General features: G+C 47.9%; 1 pseudogene; it reads right to left on the bottom strand.

Moving 5' to 3' along the window:
- Window positions 1–637: 637 nt before the first annotated feature.
- Window positions 638–22,370, bottom strand: part of LOC124967900 (pyroglutamylated RF-amide peptide receptor-like) — a 37,779-nt pseudogene continuing 16,046 nt past the window's right edge.

Below are 22,370 nucleotides of genomic sequence, written 5' to 3' on the forward strand. Positions count from 1 at the left end.
AGGAGCTGGGGGAGCAGCTGGGACAAGGCTGTGGAGCTAAGGTGCTCAGAAGACAGAGGCCCTTCCACCCTGGCAACACTGTGGCCCCAGGGACTGCAGTAGAGCAGGCCTGCTGGCCGTTCAGGCGGGACAAAGGCAGACAGAGAGCTCAGAGTGGGCACTCCAGAGCTACACAAAGCTGCCACACAGGCGTCTGCCCCTGGGCCTCGCTGCTTCCCATCTTCTTTGACTTCATGGCACAGACTTTGTGAGCAAAAGACCACATGCCCTGAAGCCACCAGGGCACGAAAAATTCCAGCCCTGGCCTTCAGCCATTAACCTAACAGTGAGGAAGAAGACACAGCTTCATGTTTTCATTCAATTCCGTAATTCACAGAAAGTCACACTATTGACTGCACAGGGGAAAACTGCTAGCCAAGAACAAAGATTTCTGTACAAGACAGTTAAAATACCACTTTAATGATCAACAAGGATGGTTTAATACTTCTCCTAAATTCTATCTTCATGCGCGATGCAAGATTAAACTGGAAAAAATGATCTATTTCCTTCTTGTCATTGTTTTAAAAATAAAGTCTCTGACCTTGGCTCAACATGATCTTCAATTACAGCCTGAATGATGACCCTAGAGCTGCGCCAGTTAACACCCACTGCCTGGGGCAGGGCTCTCTAAGCATTCCCAGCTGAAGAGGAGGAGCAGGCACTTGAGGTTCCTGGGGCCCCGTGGTGGCTCCCACAGCTTGATCTCGATGTTGCCATCACTGAAGGCTTCCACCTTGGTCTCCTCTACCAGGTTCTGTCTCCCAGACAGCTTTGCCTTCTTCTGCATCATTGTAACCCCCAAGTGTCCAGGCTGCCACACTGGGGAGAAGTGTTATTTTACTAGGCAATAGCAAAAGGCAGACAAAAGAATTTTTTTGAAGTTCTCATTCATAAATGCGTAAATGATGGGATTGCAGATGGAGTTGGAAAAACCGATGATTTGCACGATAGCAAAGACCATCCTGATGGTGATATCATCATACTCCTTTTTGAAGTTACCTGGAATAAAGCAATAATTTAGAATGCTTGCTTGTTTCATCAAGAATTAAACAGGCTGCGGCTCATGCCCTGTCTTCACCACAAACTTACATTTACACAGTGGGTAGAGGCCTGGAAACTCTCAAGACCACTTGGGGAGACACCTGGTATCTGAATAAATGACCTCTAGGACAGGGCCACGTTCTTAGGAAACTGAGCCCTGCATGTATAGCCTGGTGCCCACACATGAACTGTCCTTCAACCAAGGCTCCAAGTGTCCTGCCAGCTAGAAGCAACAGTCACCTGTGAATGTTTGCTAGTGTTCCCAGATCAGGATTATACCAAGACCCCTGCTGGGTCCTGTGTCACCAGGTAGGATTCAACGAGAGACTGACTAAATCCTCAGCCTCACGACACTATGCTGGGAAGGCTGGTCCTAAATAAAGAAGGTCTGTGAGGTGCCAGCCTCGATCAGGTTACCAGGAAGAAGAGCAGTGGTTGCAGGGGAGAAGAGTCACAAAGTTTCTCTTTGTCTTCATGATTATTGACAACTTGGTCACAGTTGTGACTACTTGCCTCCCACACAATGATTGGCGGTCCTCAGCCTGAAGGAACGGCATTCTGTAATTGGCATGTGATTATTCAAGTGGGGAGAACAAATCCCACAGACTCCTCTCCCATCAGCAGCCCACAAACGAGATGCCCTCACCTGGCAAGGACACTCACTGTACTCATTCATCATGTGGATGACATGGAACAGCACTCAGCACACATTGAAGAGGGCCACTACCATTGCCATCATGATGACCACTCGCTTCTTCCTCCTAGACCCACAGAGAGACACTGGTTGGTCATCCTGCCCTGGTAAGGTGTCCCCAATGGCATCCATCAAGGGTGTGCTCACTGCAAGCTGGTGCTCGACAGGTGACTGGCAAGACTCTGCCACACACCTTCCTATCAGACCACCACACAGGTGCAGCCAGAGGCACAGAGAAGCTGAGGTCCTTTGCCAAGTCCAAGGACCAACAGAGGGGTGCTTTGGATTTGAATTTAGGCCGTCTAACTTCAGCGGCCATGCTCTTGCTCACTGCATGTGAAAGACCATTCACACCCTTAACAGTAAAATGTTAATGTCTATGAAATGTGTGAGCCCCAAGGACGGAACAAAAACGCAGCCCATTATTAAGTCCGAGGAACGAGTTCTTTATACAGGTGGGCACCAGGGGGCACTGCACACTCGGACTGATGGAAGCCCATGGACTTGCTTGACCTCTCAATACTGGGCATTGCTTAGCATTCTAGGAGTCATGAAGTACAGACTGTAAAATAAAACACGTGGACTGCCAGTGTCATAGCAGTAAGTAGTGTTTTAAAATGCTCTTAGTGAATCAGATCAGAAAGTACAGCCTTGATACAAATAAAATATCAATAATACTAATTTAAAAAAATAACATGCTCCAAATATCATGCTAAGTAAAATTAGTCAATCACAAAAACCAAAGGCCAAATGGTTTCTCTGACATGTGGATGTTGATACATAATTGGGGAGTGGCAAGGGAAAAATGGAGGAACTTTGGATTGAGCACAGAGGGGAGAGAGCGGGGAGGGGAGGGGGCATGGGGTAGGAAAGATGGTGGAATGAGATGACATCATTACCCTATGTACATGTATGTTTACACCATGGTGTGACTACATCATGCACAACCAGAGAAAGGAAAAGCTGTGCTCCTTTTGTGTACAATGAGTTGACATGCCTTCTGCTGTCATGTGTAACTAACTAGAACAAAGATAATAAAATACAGTGCTCCAGTTTGGAAGGATTTTCACACATGCTGTTGCATGTATTTGAGTGACATCCTTGGTGGGGAGAAGAATGGAGGTATCAGGCCCCTCTGACTATGAGGAAAGCAGGCTCCTCTCTTCAGGGTGCTGGCCTACATCATGGCTGGCTAGCCTCTGAGAGAGCCCCAGGGGATCAAGGTCCTGGCACCAGCCTTCAGTTCCCACCAAACCATCTTCACACACAGATAACATTGTAACTATGTTCCCAATGCCAATGAAGTTTCTATCTAAAGCCAGAGCTTCTGTTCTGATCTCAGAGCTGGTTACCTCGCTCTTCCTGCCTCACACGCCATCTCATAAAACCTCAGACTTTATAGTCCAGCCATGCTCTACCTTTGAACAAAGAATGATGCTTTGACTAAATCACCGAGGGCTCTTGATCCCTGGCGAATGCCCCACCTGCAGCATAACTGAGTGAGAGTACTTGGAGAGAGAAGAGCATTTCGTGGGACCAACATGGTGACCTTGGACATTTCCTTCCGGTGAATGATCCAGAGCACAGAGCAGTCCCCCACCCTCTTCTTGACCCAGAGCATGTAGCCATCTTCCCGTAGAGGACCAGCATGAGGAGCAGCAGCAGCAGGAAGAGTGAGACCAGGATGAAGGTGGTGTAGGCCCTCTGGTGCGCCAGGATAGCCCACTCTTCCAGGCAGCACACATGCTCTTGGTCATATAGGAAGTCATACTTGACCTTTACAAGAACACAGAGGGTCAGGAGGGCCAGAAGGCAGCAGCCCCAGGGTGGAAGCTGCCAAACTCGGCTCCTCAGACTCGCTGCTGGGTATCTCCCTGAGAATCGCCTTACCCACTGCTATTTGGTTATAAAGTAGTTTCCCACACAACTGCTCAAGATCTTCAGAGTTTTGTGCTTTTACTTTCATTTTTTATCTTTCTCAACTCTTATTTCCATGGTTTTTATCTTTCTCAACTCCTATTTCCATGGTTGAAAACGTTCTGTGTGAGAGGCCAGCAAGCTTAATATTCACTGAGGTAATTAATTGACCTTTTCTTTCTCAGTTGCTGAGGAACCAGGTCTGGGGAGTTCTCAGACTTCTTCCTAGCAAAAGGTTCTGAAAGCCACGATATATACTACAGTTTATAGTGGAATGAGTGGGTTGCTTGGAAAGGTATTAAAGGCCAATGGATGGATTCTGGGATGGAAGAGAAATTGGATTCAAACTTCTGTCAGATTGTACTTACTTGCTGATGTGTTCTTATGATTTCTGGAGGACTCGCCTTGTACGTTCAAAAATATTATTGGCAACTATGACAACAACACATGATTACTAAAGGGCTGATTTCCCGGACACACTAAGCATTTGGAACACATCTGAAAGTCATGTCTGTGTGACAGGAATAGCAATGAGGGAATTTATCCAAACTGCCAAAACACTTCAATCATGCTGGAGAGCTCCTGATGAATACTTAGGTATCAGTCGTATTCTGTCTACATTCCCAGTAAATTCTATCACAAATCTTCAACATCAGTTGAAAAGGTAACAAAACTCAAGTTCTGATCCAGGTGTTGAGGAAATACAATGAGGAACAGTAACATAGCGGGAAAAAAATTCTAAGCCTCAACCTCCCTGGGTATAGGAGGACAAAAGGAAACTCATTCTGACTGCAGGTCAGCAGGCCCTACAAAGTCATGGGGGCCTGTCCCAACATCCCACAGCTGCTTTGAGACTGGAGGCATCCACATAGGGTCCTGCAGTGCTGGGGACAGGCCCAGGCTTGCCAACAGCACACTTGGATGCACTTAGGACAACCAAAATCAGATTCCCTGGCTGGCCCTGGGAAGGGACATGCTGGGCCCACACTCCCACCTCCTCTTTCATAATTGCCCTTCTCCCACCTGGTAATGAGCCCTCTCCCACCTTATCCACATCTACTGTGGAGCACCAAGGAAAGAGTTCTAGTGGCAGCCATCAGCAAAGTCCCAGATCAGGCAGTCTAGTCCTTGGCACTATTCTCTGATCTAGAAAACAAATAAGTGTAACTTTAGAAACCAGCATGCTCTTTCTAAATACCCCACACCTCTGTCATGCATTTGTTGAGAGGAGTCACCTTATTGACAGGCTCTTAGCAAAGAAGAAAAAGAATATGAATTACCAAGGAGCATCTCAACCTGCAAATTTTAACAAGTCAAAGGCCCATCTTTGATTTGGGGTAAATAAAACTTTCTTTTTTTCTTTTACTGGGTGAGTCATTATGAAACAGCACATTCCTCTGGTTTCCAAGAAGTTGAGACTCAGGCTATAATCTGGGGTTTTTAGAGGAGATACTTGAACTGGCACTACCAGCAGAAAGTCCTCATGACCCAGTGATCCCAGGTGGTTCAGGGCTTTTGGACATGTCTCCTCAGTCCACACCTCAGTCCATATCTATTCTATTCTAGTCAGCGCAGCTGCTGTGTGCCTGGCCATTTTTCCCAATCTGTAGCAAATCTGGAGGAACTGAGTCTCCTGGCCTTGGTTCACTGCCAACCCTCCTGGGCTCCTTGACCAGCCCTGGACTGTTGGCACAAGGTGAGAGGGACAGGCTCATACAACCCATGACCACTTCTGGGCTGAAAGCCTGGGAGGCTCCCCAGATGTGTCTTGGGGGACAGTGTCAGCTAGAAGGAGGCAAAAGGCCAGGGACCCAGGTGTGACTGAGGAGGCTGGTTCATGAGGCCAGAAGACCACCTCTGGGGAGATGTTGGATGCAGGGTCAGGTGGCACCGGGGGTCTGCTTGACTGCTGAGCTGGTCTGCCATATTGGCCTACTGTGTGTTAGACCAATCACTCCTCCTTCCATCTGGTCACTCTGCCTCCAGGCGTCCCTTTCCTCACCTGCCTCCTGACCCACACTGTCTCACACAGTTCAATGCCAGGAGGTTGTCAATTATCCAAAGCCCAGAGATCTTTGAATTCTTTGCAGGAAAGATGTGACATACATTTAAAGATAATTGAAACTGATGAATTTCTCCCTGTTGATTTACCTGTTCATTTCCAACTATTTAAAGTAAGTTTAGATTGGAAAGTAGATTGGAAAGTCCTCAGGAATTCTTCTGTAATTCCACAATCCAATGCTAGTTAAATGCTCATTAGTGGAAATAAATGTTTGCTGATGCCTTTCACATGATATATTAATAAAAATTACTCTCTCTGATGACCACTCTGTGGCCTTCTATGCCTCTGTTGGTTTAACAGCAATAGATCCCTCAGTGTCTGAGTTCTCAGCTACCCATTACAGAGCAGGAAAGGTCTCCTGTGTTACTGTGCCAGGCGACTGGACCCACTTCAGATGTGCCACTTGGCATGTGGCACATTCACCAGTGTGGCTAAACAAGCAGTCAGAACAAGCTGAAGGTACAGGGATGCCTGGTGCACAGGGGCGACATGGGGAGCCTGTCTGGCCAGGCATCCAGGAGCCACTCTGCTCTCAGGCAGAGTGGTCTCCTGGGGTGCGCTCACCACTAGGTGCACCCCTAGGCAGCACTCCAGTCCTCTGCTTTTCTGACCACACATTCTCTGCTGCCTCAGGACCTGCCCAGCTCAGAGCCTGTCACCTTGGGTGGACAGTTCCTGGTCCTGCAGGTTAAGACCAAGGCAGGTTTCCAGAGGAGCTTGCTAAGGAGGTATGTCCTGAAGAAGTCGGTGCTGGGACAGGCCTAAGCAGCGATGGGTGGGCTAGAAGCAAACAGGGGCAATCTGATCCCCTCTAATGACACCCAGTGCTGGCGGCTCAGGGGTACACGCCTCAGGGCATGCATGAGGTCCTCCCTGAGACTCACCTAGCATTGCGAGAGCCCTCTGGTTCATGTACTGCCACTTCATTTTAAAAGGGTGGATAAGGCCCTGGTGCCTTTCCACAGAAATGCAGGTCATGGTGAGGATCTCCATCACCATGGTGGTGGACTGGGCAAATGGCAGCAACTTGCAGATGAAGGCATCTGCTGGAGGGAAACAGGACAAGTCACTCAGAGAGCAAGGTCTTCCTGCTGCAGGTGGCCACACAAGTCTCAGATTGAGGACCCCATCACTACAGCAAAACACAGACACAGCAGGGGAGATAGCGCCTTGACTTCTGCTTTCTCTGATTGGACTCTTAGTTCCTAAATGCCACAAAATTATGTACAATACGGCAATGGTGGGGGACAAATGGATATCTAGTCATTGATAACAGGTAGGAAACAATCAATAGGACCATCATGTGGGACAGTCAGCAGGAAGTGGTCTCCTGGGTTCTAAACTGCACAAGAATCTTAGATTCTTCTTCCTCTTGGTTCCCTGTCAAATCATCACAAAGGCACAATTCTCATTGAACACTCCTAACATCACCTTTGATTTCTTCTCTTTGACTCCTGTCCAAAACTCTATATGGAGATCGTGCCATGCATTTTTAGCTGATTTTACTTTCTCTAATGCAAAGGTTCAAGCTGGTGGCAGCCAGGCCAGCTATGGCCCACAATCAAGCTTCGTTTACTTCAGATGATATATTTTTAAAATTTATTCTAACTACATCTGAGATCCCATGTCATCTTAATCCTTAAAAAATCTTATAAAATATATCAACATCTCTTTTGAATTTAGTTTTAAAATGATATAAAATGTTTGATTGTATCCATTGATTTTCCTCATTTTATTTGATTGTTTTTTTTTTAAAGATTTATATGAATATAGAGTGTAAATGTAAAAAAAAAAAATCTGAGTTCATTGCCAATCCTTTAAATGTTTATACAACCTGTCTGGCCCCCTTCACCATTTGGTTTTTTGTGCTCTTGTATAGTACCTCTACTCTTGAATCCATCCTGCTCCCTGCCACCTGATTATCAGAGAACCAGAAGCTCTGAGCATGTGAAGACTTGAAACAGATTGTGGAAGTCATGCAGTCCAGGCTCGCACCAAAGGCAGAAAGAAATGTGCTCATCTTGTCTCACAAGTGCTGGGCCAGGCTTAGCTTAGGTCCCTACAGAGAAGGCCTCTGTGTGGCTGCTTCTCCCAGGAATAACTCCCTCACGTGACTCACTGGAGTCTGCTCACATGTCACTGTGATGGATGATTTTATGTGTCAGGTCGACTGGACTAAGGGATACCAAAACAGCTGGCAGAACACTTTCTTTTTATGTCTAAGGATGTTTCTGGAAGAAACTAACCTTTTGATTGAGAGGCAGAGTAAAGAGCTCTGTCTTCACCTCTGTGGTGGGTGGTGTCCAGCCTGTGGAGGGTGCAGAAAGAAAGAGAGTGCAGGGAGAGTGACCTACCTTCTACTTCCCTGGGATATGAATCTTCTCCTGCCCTTGGAAGTCAGCAGCCTTGGCTCTCAGCCTTCAGGCATGGACTGGAGCTGTGCTCCTGACTTTCCTGGGCCTCCAGCTTGCAGATGACAGGTTGCAGAGCTTCTCAGTCAATCCCTCAACATGATTTTTTCTAATATCTCTCCATTCTGCTTCTCTGGAGCAGAATGACTAAACCAGCCACCTTCCCACTGAGGCCCAGCTGCTCTAATGACCCTGTTTCAAGCAGCCTCTCTTGTTCCATTCCCATACCCTCTGGCTCCTCTTCTTATTTTTGTCCCATACCTCTTTTGCCTTCTGACCTACCAACACAGACAGCTATAACAGATACACACACAATTACTGATTTGTTGCTATTATTTATTGACAGTCTCCCTGCCCCTACTAGAATATAAACATCCCAAGAACCTTTTGTCTATTTTCTTCATTGATGTATTCTCAACATTTATAATGGCACAAAGCAGAACCTCAATAAATATTAATTGAATTGAAAAAATGAATCACCAGGAAGCCCTTAACCTCCAAAGGCATCCCATTCAGTTTTGAAGAGGCTGTAGTTGGAAAAGGTGCTTTTCAATTTCAATCTCTTTTGAGTTTTGCATTCAGAGAATCTCAGAACTGGACAACTACTTTTCCCAAATGTGTATATAAAAAGTGCTTTCTCACCACTCCTGAGCCTAGGCTTCCCTAATATCCCTCGGTCTTCCTCATCCAACACATATTTTAGACCTCTGTGCTTGCCAGACCATGTGACAGGAGCCCCCTGTGCTGAGGATGCAGACAGGCCAAGGCAGAAGCCTCCTGGCCTGTGAGCCTCCTCTGAAAGTTCACACCAACCTTTGCAAACAGCAGGCTTCTGTGGACCCTGAAATCAACCTGAGATGACTTTGGTAATCCAAGATGCCCTCACCTCATCTCCTAGGACTCTGGGGAACTGGGGATTTAGAGTCACTCCATCCCCTGTTAGGACTCTAAAGAACAACCCAAGAGCCAACACCCAGCACACCCAGTCCCTGCCCCAGTCTTCCAAATCCTAACCCTGCTCCAACTGAAGGCCCTTCCTTGTTCAGAAGCCACTTTAGATGTCAAGTACAGAAATGACTTCCAGTGGTGACCCTTTTCTCTGTCTGAATACTTATACCACCAGTAAGTTAGCTCACCTCAAATCCTGTTTTGGATGTTGTTGTGGTTTGGATCTGGAATGTCCCCCAGAGGCTCATGTGCTGAAGGCTAGTCCCCAACACATCGATGTTCAGAGGTGGGACTTTGGGGTCATGACTGGATCATCAGAGCTTCATCCAGTGATGGAGTCACAGCCACATGGACTATTGCAATGGTGGAAACTGTGCAAGGTGGAACTGGGAGGAAGGAGGCTCTGTGGTGTGCCCTGGAAAAGTGTGCCTTGGCCCTGGCCCTTCCTCTCTCTCTCTCTCTCTCTCTCTCTCTCTCTCTCTCTCTCTCTGCTTGCTGGCTGCTAGGAGGGGAGCAGCTTCACTCTGCCATGCCCTTCTGACATGATGTTTCTGGGCCTATGATAAGGCCCAGAAATAATAGAGTCAAGAGACCATGAACTGAAGCCTCAGAAACTGTGAACCAAAGAAATCTTTTCTCCTTTAAGTTGATTCTCTCAGGTTTTTCAACACAGCAACAGAAAGCTCACACAAATGTGATGCTTGAACAAATTAATATGTGAATAACTGTCAATCCTATTTCTTGTAGGTTTTTCCCCACTATTTCTGAAAGCTTGATTGTATTTCTCAATTCTTTTGACCAAATTGTTCATAAAAATGTTGACCAGTTCAAGGATAAGGGAATGCCAGATGGAAATTTTCATGAAATGGACACATGGGCACTTTAGTATATTTTAGGAATAACCAAACAAGCAGATAAGAATTGTGTTGCAGAGTTCACTGTAGTGTTATCTCATCACAAACATTTTCATTTTTGTCCATCATGATAACGTGGGATACATGTCAATTGATTTCTCAGTATCAGGATATACGCTGACTCCTGACTGATCTGTTGGCCACACTGAGACTCAAAATTTCATCATTTATAAAAAGAGGTCAGAGAAACCCACCTGCCACAAGCCAATGCATGTTGTTAAAAGGCCTGAGTGCCCAGAACAGAACATGCTCTTTAGTAAACAGCAGTTCTCTCATCAGGCAGCCCAATTAAAAGAACTGAGGTCAGTTTGAACTCTTGGGGCTACTGGGTTATTTGTTGCTAAATGGACGATTAAAAGACATCTAATTTAAAAACTTATCTTCTAGATAAAAGACACTGTGGTTCAAAGGGGTTAAACAATGTGCTCACGTCTACAGGCTACTTGTGGAGAGAGTGAGGGTGTGAACCCAGCTGCCTGACTCCAACCATCACATCACATCACCCTCATCTGTCTTGATGTGGCTGCACTAAGTGGCAGTCTTCTTGTCTGTGTGCTCACAGATCCTCTGCTCAAGAGCCCACTCGAGCACTGCACACCACACCAAAGTTCTGGGATCTGTCATGTTACCCTTCTCATGGATCCTGATGGAACAGGCTCAACACCTGACACCCTCAAACCACGTTCTGAAAGGCCCCTGACGGGGGCTGCCTGACCACATCTACAAGTCTCTGTGATGTGCGGCCCCTGGTCTGTCTGGAATACAGGTCTGCACTCTGGCGACCACAGGCATGTGCTTCTGTGACCTGCCCTCTTCTCTTGGGTGTGTTTCCTTCAGCTCTACCTGGGAGTCCATCTCTGCCCCTGCCCTGCAGCAAGCCTCCACACCACCCTCCCTTTCCCATCAGTTCCTGTTGTGGTCACTCCTCTGTTGTCATCTCTTCCGTCAGCCCGCTCCACGCCTTAGCAGTCCCAAGGCAAATCGGACAGGTCTAAGATATTTTGTAACAAGAAGTCCCTCGTGACATCTCCTCTCAAAATCAACCACTTGAACTGCTATTGCCTTAGATCCTTCCACTGAACACTGGTTTCTCAGGATGCCCATCTGTGCTTTTCCCCACAGGATTCCTGATGACGAGAGCAGAGCTGTTTCTTAACCCAGCCTCGCAGGGATTTCCCCATAGTTTGGTGATCCCGCATCCACCTGCATTTCTCCTGCTGGCAACAACTTCCTTCTAGAGTATCAGTGCTTTCTGGTGGGCAGGCTGTGTCAGGAGACCCTACTGAGGAAGAGAAGAGGGACAGGCAAGATGCTTTGGTGTCCTAGTGCAGGAGCGGAGGCTTGAGAAGGGAAGTCCTTGCTCTCCAGGTATCTGCTTCCACTGCTGCCGCCCAGGGCGCCTGGTCCCCATCTGTGGAAGTCCACGCCCGAACTTCAGCCTGATGCCCTGGGCCCACAGATCCTTCAGCACCTTTCCTGAAATGACTTCATACCAGCTGCTGCTTGTGACCAAATAAACTTTCACATGCTTTCCTGCTGTCTCTTTCTCTGGGAGGTACTTTTCCTACAGCAGCGCTCCATGGCTGGTATTCCTGTGTTCTACTGCCTCTAAGGTAAGACAGCCCTGAGCCTCCCATGCAGGCTGCCCATGCTGCTTTCCTATCTGCTACATCTGCCTATTGGTGGGAAACCTCTATTATCTGCCTGGTCGACTAGGTCAGGAAGCCATGCTGTGGTTCAGTACTAGCCACCTGCCACGTCCAGCCCGGTCTCACTCTACTCTTCTCCCCAACATGAAACTTCACCCTTGGTGGGAAAGGGTGCAGGGTCGCCACCTGCTTGCCACACCCCTGCCACAGAGAGGGCAGGTCTGTGATCCAGAGAAAAAGGAGACAACATGCCTGAAAACGGAAACAGCTGGGACAGTGTCCATGTCCAATGTGGCCTGACAGTGACTTTAAAAAGGATCCAAGTGGAAGGAACGGAATTTTGAAAATAGAGCATTCATTCATAGTAAAGATCTTTAAAAATGTCTTATTAGTTTAGAAAATGATGTAATGAACTATAATGGCATGAAAGTAACTGAGGAGCATAAGCACTCTGCCTGTGACGAATCTGTTCCAAGGTGGGAGAAAACCACATTAGTGGGCATGTTCAGTTTTACAAAAGAAAGTCTGTCTCATACAGCCACACTAAAGCACAGTCCCACAGGCCGCAGCAACTGCATGCCATTGTCCTGATTTCCTACACCAAATTGTGTCCAGAGGATCCACACGCCTGTCCCCATAACCTGTAAGTTTCTAGCTTTGCCCAGTGTGGTTTTTGGGCAGGGCTTGATGGGCCCCTGGCCACTTTCATACCTCAGTTGTGTCCTACAGGAGAGTGGGGTACAAATTTAAAATGAACCAGGTCAGAACTGCCACACGTGCTATGGCTGAGGTCCACAGGGTGGCAGACCATGGTGTCCCTTCACTGGAAAGCGCTCCCAGCAAAGACCAGGAGTGGTGGGTCCAGAGCCCTGGGAGGGGCTCCAGACTCCAGCATGTCCAGCTTTGATGGCTGGGGCTGCAGCACAGAAGCCACCCACCAGTTTAGAGATGTCAGAAAACCCTGAAGTGGACAACCCTGGAGATTTTAACTGCAGACTGAAGAAGAGGACCATAATTACTAAATTCTTCTACAAAGGTGTGAGCCCTGCCTCCCCTAGAAAATGTCCTCCCCATCACCACCCACCTGGCATATGACCATCGAGAGCACAGCGGCAATATCCTGTGGCATAGGAACTTCGGTTGCTGCTCCATTCCAGTGGCAGGAGGCAGGGAAGGGAGCATGGCTCAGGACACAGAGGGAGGCATGGGAGGAGGCCAGAGAGCCAGCCTCTGCAGAGTGCAGGGAGTGGAGACACAACCCCAGTGCCAGGCCTAGGGAAGAAGGGAAGAGGTGGTGGGCAAACTGGCAGGAGAGAAGACCAGCCACATCCCCTGGGGTTTCCTTTGGATTCATGGGAGGACAAAGCTGGCCCTGAAGAAGGTCACTTGTCTCAAACAAGAGAGACTGAGAAGAACTAAAATGCTGCAGGAAAGAGAGAGTGAGCTGCGCCCAGCAGGCAGAGGAGGGGGGAGGACTGAGCCCAGCAGCCAGGAGGTGGCCTTGCTGTGAGCAGCCCTGGGGGGCCGTCAGCCCCTGCCCAGAGATGCTGGGGGCTGCGGGCTGCTCCTGCCCTGCCTGAACAGCACTGTGTTCTCATTGTCTTGTTCTTTTTATTAATTGAAAGGAGATTATTGTGGATTCACAGGCAGCAGAGAGAAATGGTATGGCCCCCTGAGCTCTCTGCCCAGTCTCGTACAACAACATTCTGCAAGTGTAGTACAATGCCACAACCAAGATTTGACCTTCACCATGGTCCCCTGATTTTTTTCCAACTTCCTGGCTTTTCCTGTGCGTGCTGTGCATGATTTTATTACCAGCTGCACAGTGAAGACTCTGAGCAGTTCCAACTCCTCAAGGGTCCTTCTTGCTGCTTGTGACCATGCTTATGATCACGTTGATGAATAGTTTGATCCCTTATATCACAGTGAACTTTTCCACACATCCAGTGATTATGTGGTCAAGATCCTCAGCATCTACATTTTGCTCTGAAGTCTACCACACTGTTTTCTGCTTTATATATGGGCCATGAATTTTTGGTAGAGTATTTTCCCTGGAGTTTTGGATTGCATTTATCTTTGCAGTTGGAAGAAGAAACCTATACTTTCCATCCATAGTACAATGGATAAAGTACAGGCTCCAAAATTGGGCTGCCTGGGCAAGCATCAAGGGCCCACTGCTGGCTAACTATGTGACCTAAAGGTAACAACCTAATACATTAGTCCACTCTAAGTTGCTATCACAAAACACCTGGGGTTGGGTACTTGATAAAGAACAGAGGTTCATTTGCTCAGTCATGGAGGGAGGAAGTCCAAGACTGGGTGGCCCATCTGTTAGGCTCTGGTAGAGGCCCCTTCTGCTCCACCACAGCAAGGCAGGTGGCAAAGTGGCAGGAACGCACAAGAGAGGAACAGAACCCTTGATGACAGACCAAGTCAGAAGCCAAGCAGGGACCAGTCTTGTTCTGTATACCTTAATCATGAGAACTTATTCTGTGAGACCAGCACTAATCTGTTCTGAGGGCCATACCCACCTGGTGACCTGATGATCACTCCACAGCCCCACCTCTGGAGTTCCACCAGTCTCCAAGGTCACAGTGAGGCCCAGACCTATGACACTAGGGCCTTCAGAGGGCACTCTGGAGCCAGATCCAGAGAGCAGCACCTGTCTTCTCTGGTCCTGGGTTTCCACACCCATAAAATATAGATGAGGACAGCAGTAGATGTCTTGTAGGATCCTCAGCAAGCATCTGCCTGAGGACAGTGGTTGGACCCCCTGAAAACTCAGCAGTGGCAGCGTCTGGACGGCTTTGGCCCAACTCCCAGAATGCCACAGGGCTGCTTTGGCTCAGTTGAGCATCTGGCCTCCTGGGACTTTGTTCTGGAAGACCATCAACTTCCAGTTCTGATGACTGCAGTCTATGCTCTGTTTCACTTTCTTCTTATCAGCTGCTCTACAGCTGTCTTCTTTAAACTGGGTTTGCAAGAATTCCTTCTTCAGTTTCTTTAGTTTCACAACTTCTTATCCCTTGTGTTTTATCCTTGTTTTTACATGAATCTTTTCCAAGTATCTTCTTCAAGATAAAAAGCAAGCCACCTCCAGCTCCTGGGCCTCTGCACATGGCTGTAGCTGGGACTTCCATCAGTTTGCCTTCCTCAGGAGTGCTAAGATCTGCTTTCTCAACCTCTGGCATCCAATTGCTGTTGCCATTGCCAGTCTGGTTTCCACTTGACTCTGGGTTGATCTCCTTGCAGCTGGGACTCTGGGCAAGTGAGAAGCGTGTGTGGCTGCCTCCTCCTCCTGGGGCCCTGGAAGTCGTCTGCCCTGGAGGCATCACCGCCTCATCTCTAAGCCATCTGGTGCTTTGGTGGGGAGTCCCACTGATCAGAGGCTGGGATCCTGGATGGATCCTCCCACGGGCACACCTTCCATTCATATGGATTGTTTTGTTTGTAGATTCTGTCTGTGGGGATGCATTTTCTTTTTCTTCCAACACTTTTATATGTAATTTCAGTGATCATATATTTTTTACTTTTGAGGGCTTTATCTTGCTCTTGAAAAATTTCTTTTCAGAGCAGCTTGTTGGTGACTTACCAGGTCAGGATCTTCTTAAACCCAGATGCCCCCACTTTGTGTCAGGAACCCACCCTAAAAATGAGGCAGTCAGTGTGGGTGGCCCATTTCCCTTAACTTAAGACTCTGAAGAAATTCCAACATGTTTCCTTACATGTAACGGAAACAGAAGGACCACCACAGACAAGATGCCTGAATCACGGCTCCATGATTGCAAGACTGAGGATGCTGCTGTCACCTACAGGTGTGTGGTGCCAGCCTCACACAGTGCTCACTGTGACCAGGAACACTGTTTCCCACAGGGGGTGGCAACCAGACACAGTCATCAGTACGTGCTTGAGAAAAAAGCCAGTAAAATCTGCAAATAAAACAGGGCAATTGCCTGGGATGACCTGATATTATTCCTAAAGGAAAGAGGACACTGGAAACCTGACAAAGCAGGGAGGTTGGGATGGTCATGGGGGATTGGGTGGAAACAGGGCAATTTTAGGCTGAGACATCTGCGTGGCTCTTCATGGGAGATCCTCAGTGCAGGATGAAGAACTGGAACTGAGTTTTCCTTGCTCTGCTTGGTCTGGCCTTGGAATTCTCTGCATGGTGCAATAAGAGACATCAGTCAGTCCCAGTGCATCAAGTTCAAGTGCATCATTCATCACAGCTCAGATTATTTTCAGTTTGACTTAATGCCTCCTGGGTATCATCACCATGACTGACTCTCCTGGACTGCTGTTCTGAACAAGCTGGGTGTCTGTGTTCTCAGCATGGCATTTAAAGAGTCTTTAGCCTCTTCTCCCATCTCTTCTCAAAGACCATTTTCTCTGCATGAGCTGAGCAGCTCACAGCGAGTAAGCTGGTGGGATGCTTCCTTCTCCCCATCAGCCACGTCTGGCACTCTCAACCCTGGGGGAACTCCAGCCACACTGCTCAAAGAAAGCACTTGTGCTTCCAATGTGCTTCCAACCTTTTGGAATACAGCCAGATAATTCTCCTCTCTGTTACTGTTTAGAAGGTTGCATTGAGTTGGGGACATGCAGTTTTCTCATATGCCCATCAGCTAAAAATTGTCATGCAAGTGACAGGTTGCAGAAGCCAACAGGAATTCCACTGGAGAAGCAGGACTTGTTGTCACATAGTTCAGACAGGAGCCTGACCTGGTGGGCCAGAGCACACAGCCCTGTACCTTGCTCAGGGTGCTTCCTTGACTCCTTTCTGAGAGCCATCTGCATGTGCATCTGAGCCAGAAAACAGGTTCTCCAGAGTTCAACTCTCTATTCTGGTTTTTTTCTTGTGTTTTCATTTTTCTAATAGTGACAAATACCATTAGGAAAATAACTGTTGCTTTTCTACTTTCCACTAATAACAGCAATTATACTTTTCCAATAATAGAAAGAAAATGAGCCCAGGTCAGCCATGAGGATGATAATGCAGAAATGACGTGTTCTGCTATGTTCAGAATTTTTCAGTGGCGCAGCATGAAATATTGAGGAGGAAACCTGTGTACTGGTCGAGAAGTGGAGAGGGTCCAGGCCAGCAGAGAGGGATTTACTGAAGGTGGTGACCAGGCGGCCATGTGTGATGAACAGGGCGGGAGTGTGTGCTCAGCAGCTCATCAGACACAGCAGCTCTGAGTTAGTGTTACCTGTTGTGGAAGAGCAGCATGCTCACATTCTACAGACCATTACATCCACTTGGAAAGGGCATTTCTGGATGCAACAGAAAACTAACTAAAATCACACAATGAACAAACAAGGGAGTTGTTTCTATTTTGCTAGAGATAGAAACCATGCCAGATGCCATACACTAAATTGATCATAATCATAATAAATAAGTTCAATTCTCTATTTTTTCTCAATATTAATTAGGATATTTTAGGTGACAAGGAATACAGAGTTCAACTTGGGAGGCTTGAACACTGCAGGAATGTATTCCTCAACAACGTGACCTGGCAGGACAGCTGCGCACGGCCAGGCTCCCTCTGCCCTGCCACTGTGTCCTCCTTGGTGTGCCTCTGCTTTAGTTCCTAGATGGTCACTTGTGTACACAGAATGACCATGGCATCTCCAAGCACTGCATCCCAGCAACATTCTGAGACCCAATGGGGAAAGAAAGCACAGGCATTCCAGGAAAGCCTCAGACCTGAGGGCTGGAATCTGCTGACCACCACTGACAGGCAAAGTTAAATGTGGACACTGACCTGGCAGCTCGGATCTTGAGGGGCCTTCTTGGGTCTTGACACATGGAACCCACCTGACTTCATGCTGCAGCACAGTGCCATATATGTTGACTATCTTCAAAACAATATACAGGTTATTGAAATGACAATCAAAATCCTAGAAGAAGTTTTTTGGAAGTTGAAAGTGCATGTACAAAAGTAAAGGTCCCATACATAGCTACCTCAACTCATGAAATGAAGGACAAAGGGGTGGAAGACTTTTCCTTTGCAATATTCAAATATGCTGAAAGCATTTGCAATCAACACTACTCCTGGACAGCTGGGGAGGTGGGAAGGGATGTATGATCAGGTAGTCCCACAAATCCCTGGGGAAGAGGCGAGGTGTTCATTGGTGGTGTGGAGGAGACTCTGTGGAGAAAATGAGCTAGGGTTCCTGTGTTCCATTGCAGGCAGAGTCAGACTCCAGCCAGATGAACTGCCCAGTACTAGCTGAGCAGCAGCTCAGAGAGATGTTAAGAACAACTCAGGTCAGCTGACCATGCAGACACGCAACCAGGACAGAGCAAAGCAGAGAATGCGCATCAGCAGGGACTGCAGCTTCCTCTGCAGGTGTGAGAGGAATGAAGACAGGAATGGAGATTTGTTTTAAATATATATGGATGTGATGAAACAGGAGAGAATCATTGCCCCAATGATAATGATAGTATATTATTAATCCATCACCATGAACCTGAGATCCATGATGGGGCAGGTATATAGGGAGCTGGGAAAATAAGGAGACAATAGGTAAACAGTTTTACAAGAGAGGTAGGGGCAGTTGGGGATTTTTAAAGCCACTGCTAGGACTTCCAGCCAGTCCATGTCTGCAGTCACCACCAGGCCGAGGCTGCCAGCTCCTTCTGGGATTTAGACTCACTTCATGAATGACGAGTTAGCAGTCTCCACCCTGCACAGTCCAGAACTGAAGTATACTATCCACACGAGTGCATGAGACGTTTTTTCAGTAACTGAGCTCTGCATTTATTACAGTAATAAAAATATTCAGGAAGCAATGAGGTCATAACACAATCACAATATGACAGCTGTCCCCACTCAGCTATGGTGGCATCCCATCACACTGTCATGGTCTCACCCCGCACAGACATTCCAAGTGGACAAAACACACCATTTCATTAGCAACTGCCCATGGGTAGGTGCATATTTCAGATGACTGTGTTCCTGTAAATTGCTACAACAGTTCCTCTGGTTTAGTCAAGTAGTCCCAAGGGTTGGCTGAGATGGGCATGGCCATGGGGTTGCCCATGGTCAGTTGTACTTGCTGACACCTGACTCCCCTCCAGCGACGTCTGACCAAGCCATTGTGTACACACCTTGGTCTGCTTGCCACCACTATAAACACCCAGGATAATCAATCCATGAAAAGGAGAGGTTCAATCTGGGATCACAGCCCTGGTCCATGAGCAGCCGGCCCTGCTGCTTTCGGGCCTCTGGGGGGCAGCACAGCACAAGGCAGGCACCTGTCCAGGCAGCACCACTCAACCATGGCCTGAAACAAAAGAGAGAGAAAGAAGGGCGGGGGTCTCCCTGTCCCCTTCAGGGCTGGCTCCCAGTGACCCAAGGCCTCCCTGTGGGACTCACCCCTTCAGGCTCTGCCACCACCCAAGGCACCAGGCTGAAGACCAGGCCTGCATGTGCCTCTGGGGATGCTCAGGTGCAAGGTATGGCGTGCACCTGCAGGGCCACAGCCCAAGCAGACGTGCTCTTCAGTGCATACTATTCCAACATAGCTCAGGCTTTGAAACTGCTAATGTGGACTTGCTGAAAGACTTCAGGATTCACCTAGAGGCTGCGACTCCCAGTTTAAATTCACTGCCTCAGTGGGATGTTGTCCTCATCAAAAGCCACTCAGAAGTAGTCTTTTTATTTTTATTTCTCAATATCAGGGATGGAACCCAGGGGCACGTAACCACCAAGCCACATCCTGGCCCTTCGTAAAAATGTTTTATTTAGAGACAGGGTCTTGCTAAGTTGTTTAAGGATTTGCTAAGTTGCTGAGGCTGACTTTGAAGTCACAATCCTCCTGCCTCAGTCTCCTGAGTTGCTGGATTACAGGTGTGCACCACCATGCCTGGCCAGAAGAATGTTTTCTGACAATAACATCTTTCATGTTTCAGTTTGAAAATCTAGCCACAGGACACAGAGAGGAGAAAAATCACCAAATAGACCTTGTTTCATTATAAATTATCCATCCTTGGTTATTTCAATATAGTAACAAAAAATGGACTAATTCACAGAGGAAGCCTGTCATGAAGAGCTTGTCTACTGGGACCGGGGTTGTGGCTCAGTGGTAGAGCACTTCCCCAGCATGTTTGAGGCACTGGGTTCAATTCTCAGCACCACATGTAAATAAATGACTAAAATAAAGGTCTATCAACCTCTAAAAAAATGTTTTAAAAAAGAGCCCATCTACCTTGAGGGCATTTTCACCATTTGATAAGGGCCAGCTGGATTTGGTTATCATGAATTAGCAGACAAGTATCAGGCTGGGCAGAAATTCAGCCCCTCCTTGGTGTGATGATGATGAGGAAAACAGACTTTAATGCAAGTGGTCCTGATTACTACAGCGATGGCCTCACTGGTGTGACAGAAGCAGGGAGAAGTGTGCCAGGTGCTCAGTGTACTCTACCCCAAGTCCTTCAGGAGCAAATGTGAAGCACAGTGACTATAGGGAATCCACCAGCGGGTCTCCAACTCCTGTGTGCATAAGGCTCACCTGGGACTTCTGGGAAGAGAGACTCACCCAGGAGCTGAGACAGTTTGGAGCAAGGTTCCAGGCCAAGGTGGTGGGCAGACACGATCCATGGTAGAGAAGGAAAAATGTACTGCAGACTAGAGATGCCAATACTGTTGTCACCATGGCAACCAGGCAACAGTGGTCCTAAGAGTGCTTGGTGTGCTGATGTGCTGTGCTGCAGCAGAGCACCTCATCAAAGCACCCTCTCCTTTCCCTGGCAACCCCTCTGCAGGCCACACTGCACCCTGCTGCCCTTCCAGACTCCCAGGAGCCAGTCTGTTTCCTCTACTCATCAGTGGGGCAACCACTACTCACTTACCTCCTTATATTGAAAACATTTTTTAAAGCAGTAATTGTGAGCTGGGTGCTGCTTGGAGTTGGAGAACTTACCAGGCAGGTGCCAGTCTCTGGCTCCATCCTCAGAACCCCAAAAAACAACTGCAATCTTCTGCAGTCCTCCAACTCGCCTCTACCTGGTGAACACGCCACAAAATGCAAAAGTCCAGTCAAGCCCAAACAGCTCGGGGCACAATTTCAGCTCCTGTCTGTCAACAGCCGTTTCTTGTTTAGAGATTTCCCAGGCCCCAGTCCCTTTTCCAAAATGTTTTCAAAGAATGGTAGCCAATTCCATTTTCCTGTAGTCAACTTCCCCTGCATCCGGAATATCTGTAGATCAGGTTTTCTAACAATGATAGAAAAACATTAGGTCTTTTCATTTCTCTCTTTTTTCTAAAAAGTACATTTGGTATAACCCTCATCCCAGAAGAGGAAAAAAATAAAATAAAAGTGGAAACATGTAGAGAGCTACAAAGAAAGTCTTTCCCTGCTGTGTTCACAAGACAAAATCCCAGGACGCTATTTTGTGGATACCCACTAGTGAATTCCTGAGATCCAGAACAGCCAGCTCACGTGGGAACAAAACACAGGACAGTGGAAAGCCCAGGCACAGAACTACAGCAGAGAGACAGCCTGCCCCAGGCTTGGCAGAAGCTGCAGGAACCAATGAGAAAAGGAGGGAGGTGGCAGCAGGAGGCAAGGAGAAACTCTAGCAGGAGTGAGGCCTCAGGAACGAGGAGGTAGGACAGACTCACCAGCCAGGCAAAGAGGGTGAGTGCAAGGGCTTTCTGGCCTCGTTTCTGCCCTTCTCCTGATCCTGGGCCATTCCCGCTCATTATAAAAAGGATGCGGCCCACCTGTCTACACAGCAGCCCATCAGAAGGCCACTGAGGCTGTGAAGAACGTGCTTCTGGTTTCATTTCTCTACTGCACCCTCACTCCTTGACCAAGGGGATGCTTGGTGGTCATTCCCTCTGCTGGCCATCTAAGCAGCCACAGTGTGTGAGGACATGCAGGTGATGCCAGAAAATCAAGACCTGGCACTTGCCCAAGAGAGACAGAGGGAGAGGTCCAGATGTGGGAGAAAGGCCACAGAGGACACAGGGCAAGGATGTGTGGCATGGCAGGAAGGACCCAGACTGCACAATCGGTTCCCAGTTACCTGGCCCCACCTGCTCCTAGTCCAGGAGGTGCAGGAGGGTGAGATGGACCCTGAGACATGAGGCTGGCAGTGCAAGCCAGGATGCGGATCAGGGCCAGGACGAGAGGTGGTGGGGTAGCTGTGCACCTACAGAGGGTGTGATCACCAAAGACAGGAGCCCAGCAGAGTGAGGAAGAGTCTGGGATGCTACTGGGTGCCACGGGAAAGACCTGAGTGAATGGGAGGAAGGCTTGAGTAATGCCTGGCTCAGTAACTAGCTGGAACCTTTCAGTGTCTGAAATGCACCATTGGAGACAGAAGACAGTGTGCATGACTGTTGGTCACTGGACTGCCTTTCTTTGGAGTTGACACTGCTTTGCTGGGGCCTCCTTGGGGTTTCTGGAGACCCCCTGACACTTACCTTACTCTCACAATTCCATGATTGCTACAAAGTAGCCTTGATGTAACTCCAATTATTTGCAGCTAACAGAATCTTTGTTTTTGTAAATAAAAAAAGCACAAATGCAATGTACATGAAAACAGACACAATCTGACTCTTGTTCATGTTGCAGAATAAACACGGATTCCTGAGAAGTCAGAAGCATGAGTACAAGGAAAAGATGATGGTCATCAACTTACTCCAAGACTGAGAATCTCCTGTGTGCTGCTGAAAACCCTGG

This window comes from Sciurus carolinensis, chromosome 17 (genome assembly GCF_902686445.1).
Source record: "Sciurus carolinensis chromosome 17, mSciCar1.2, whole genome shotgun sequence".
NCBI lineage: Eukaryota > Metazoa > Chordata > Mammalia > Rodentia > Sciuridae > Sciurus > Sciurus carolinensis.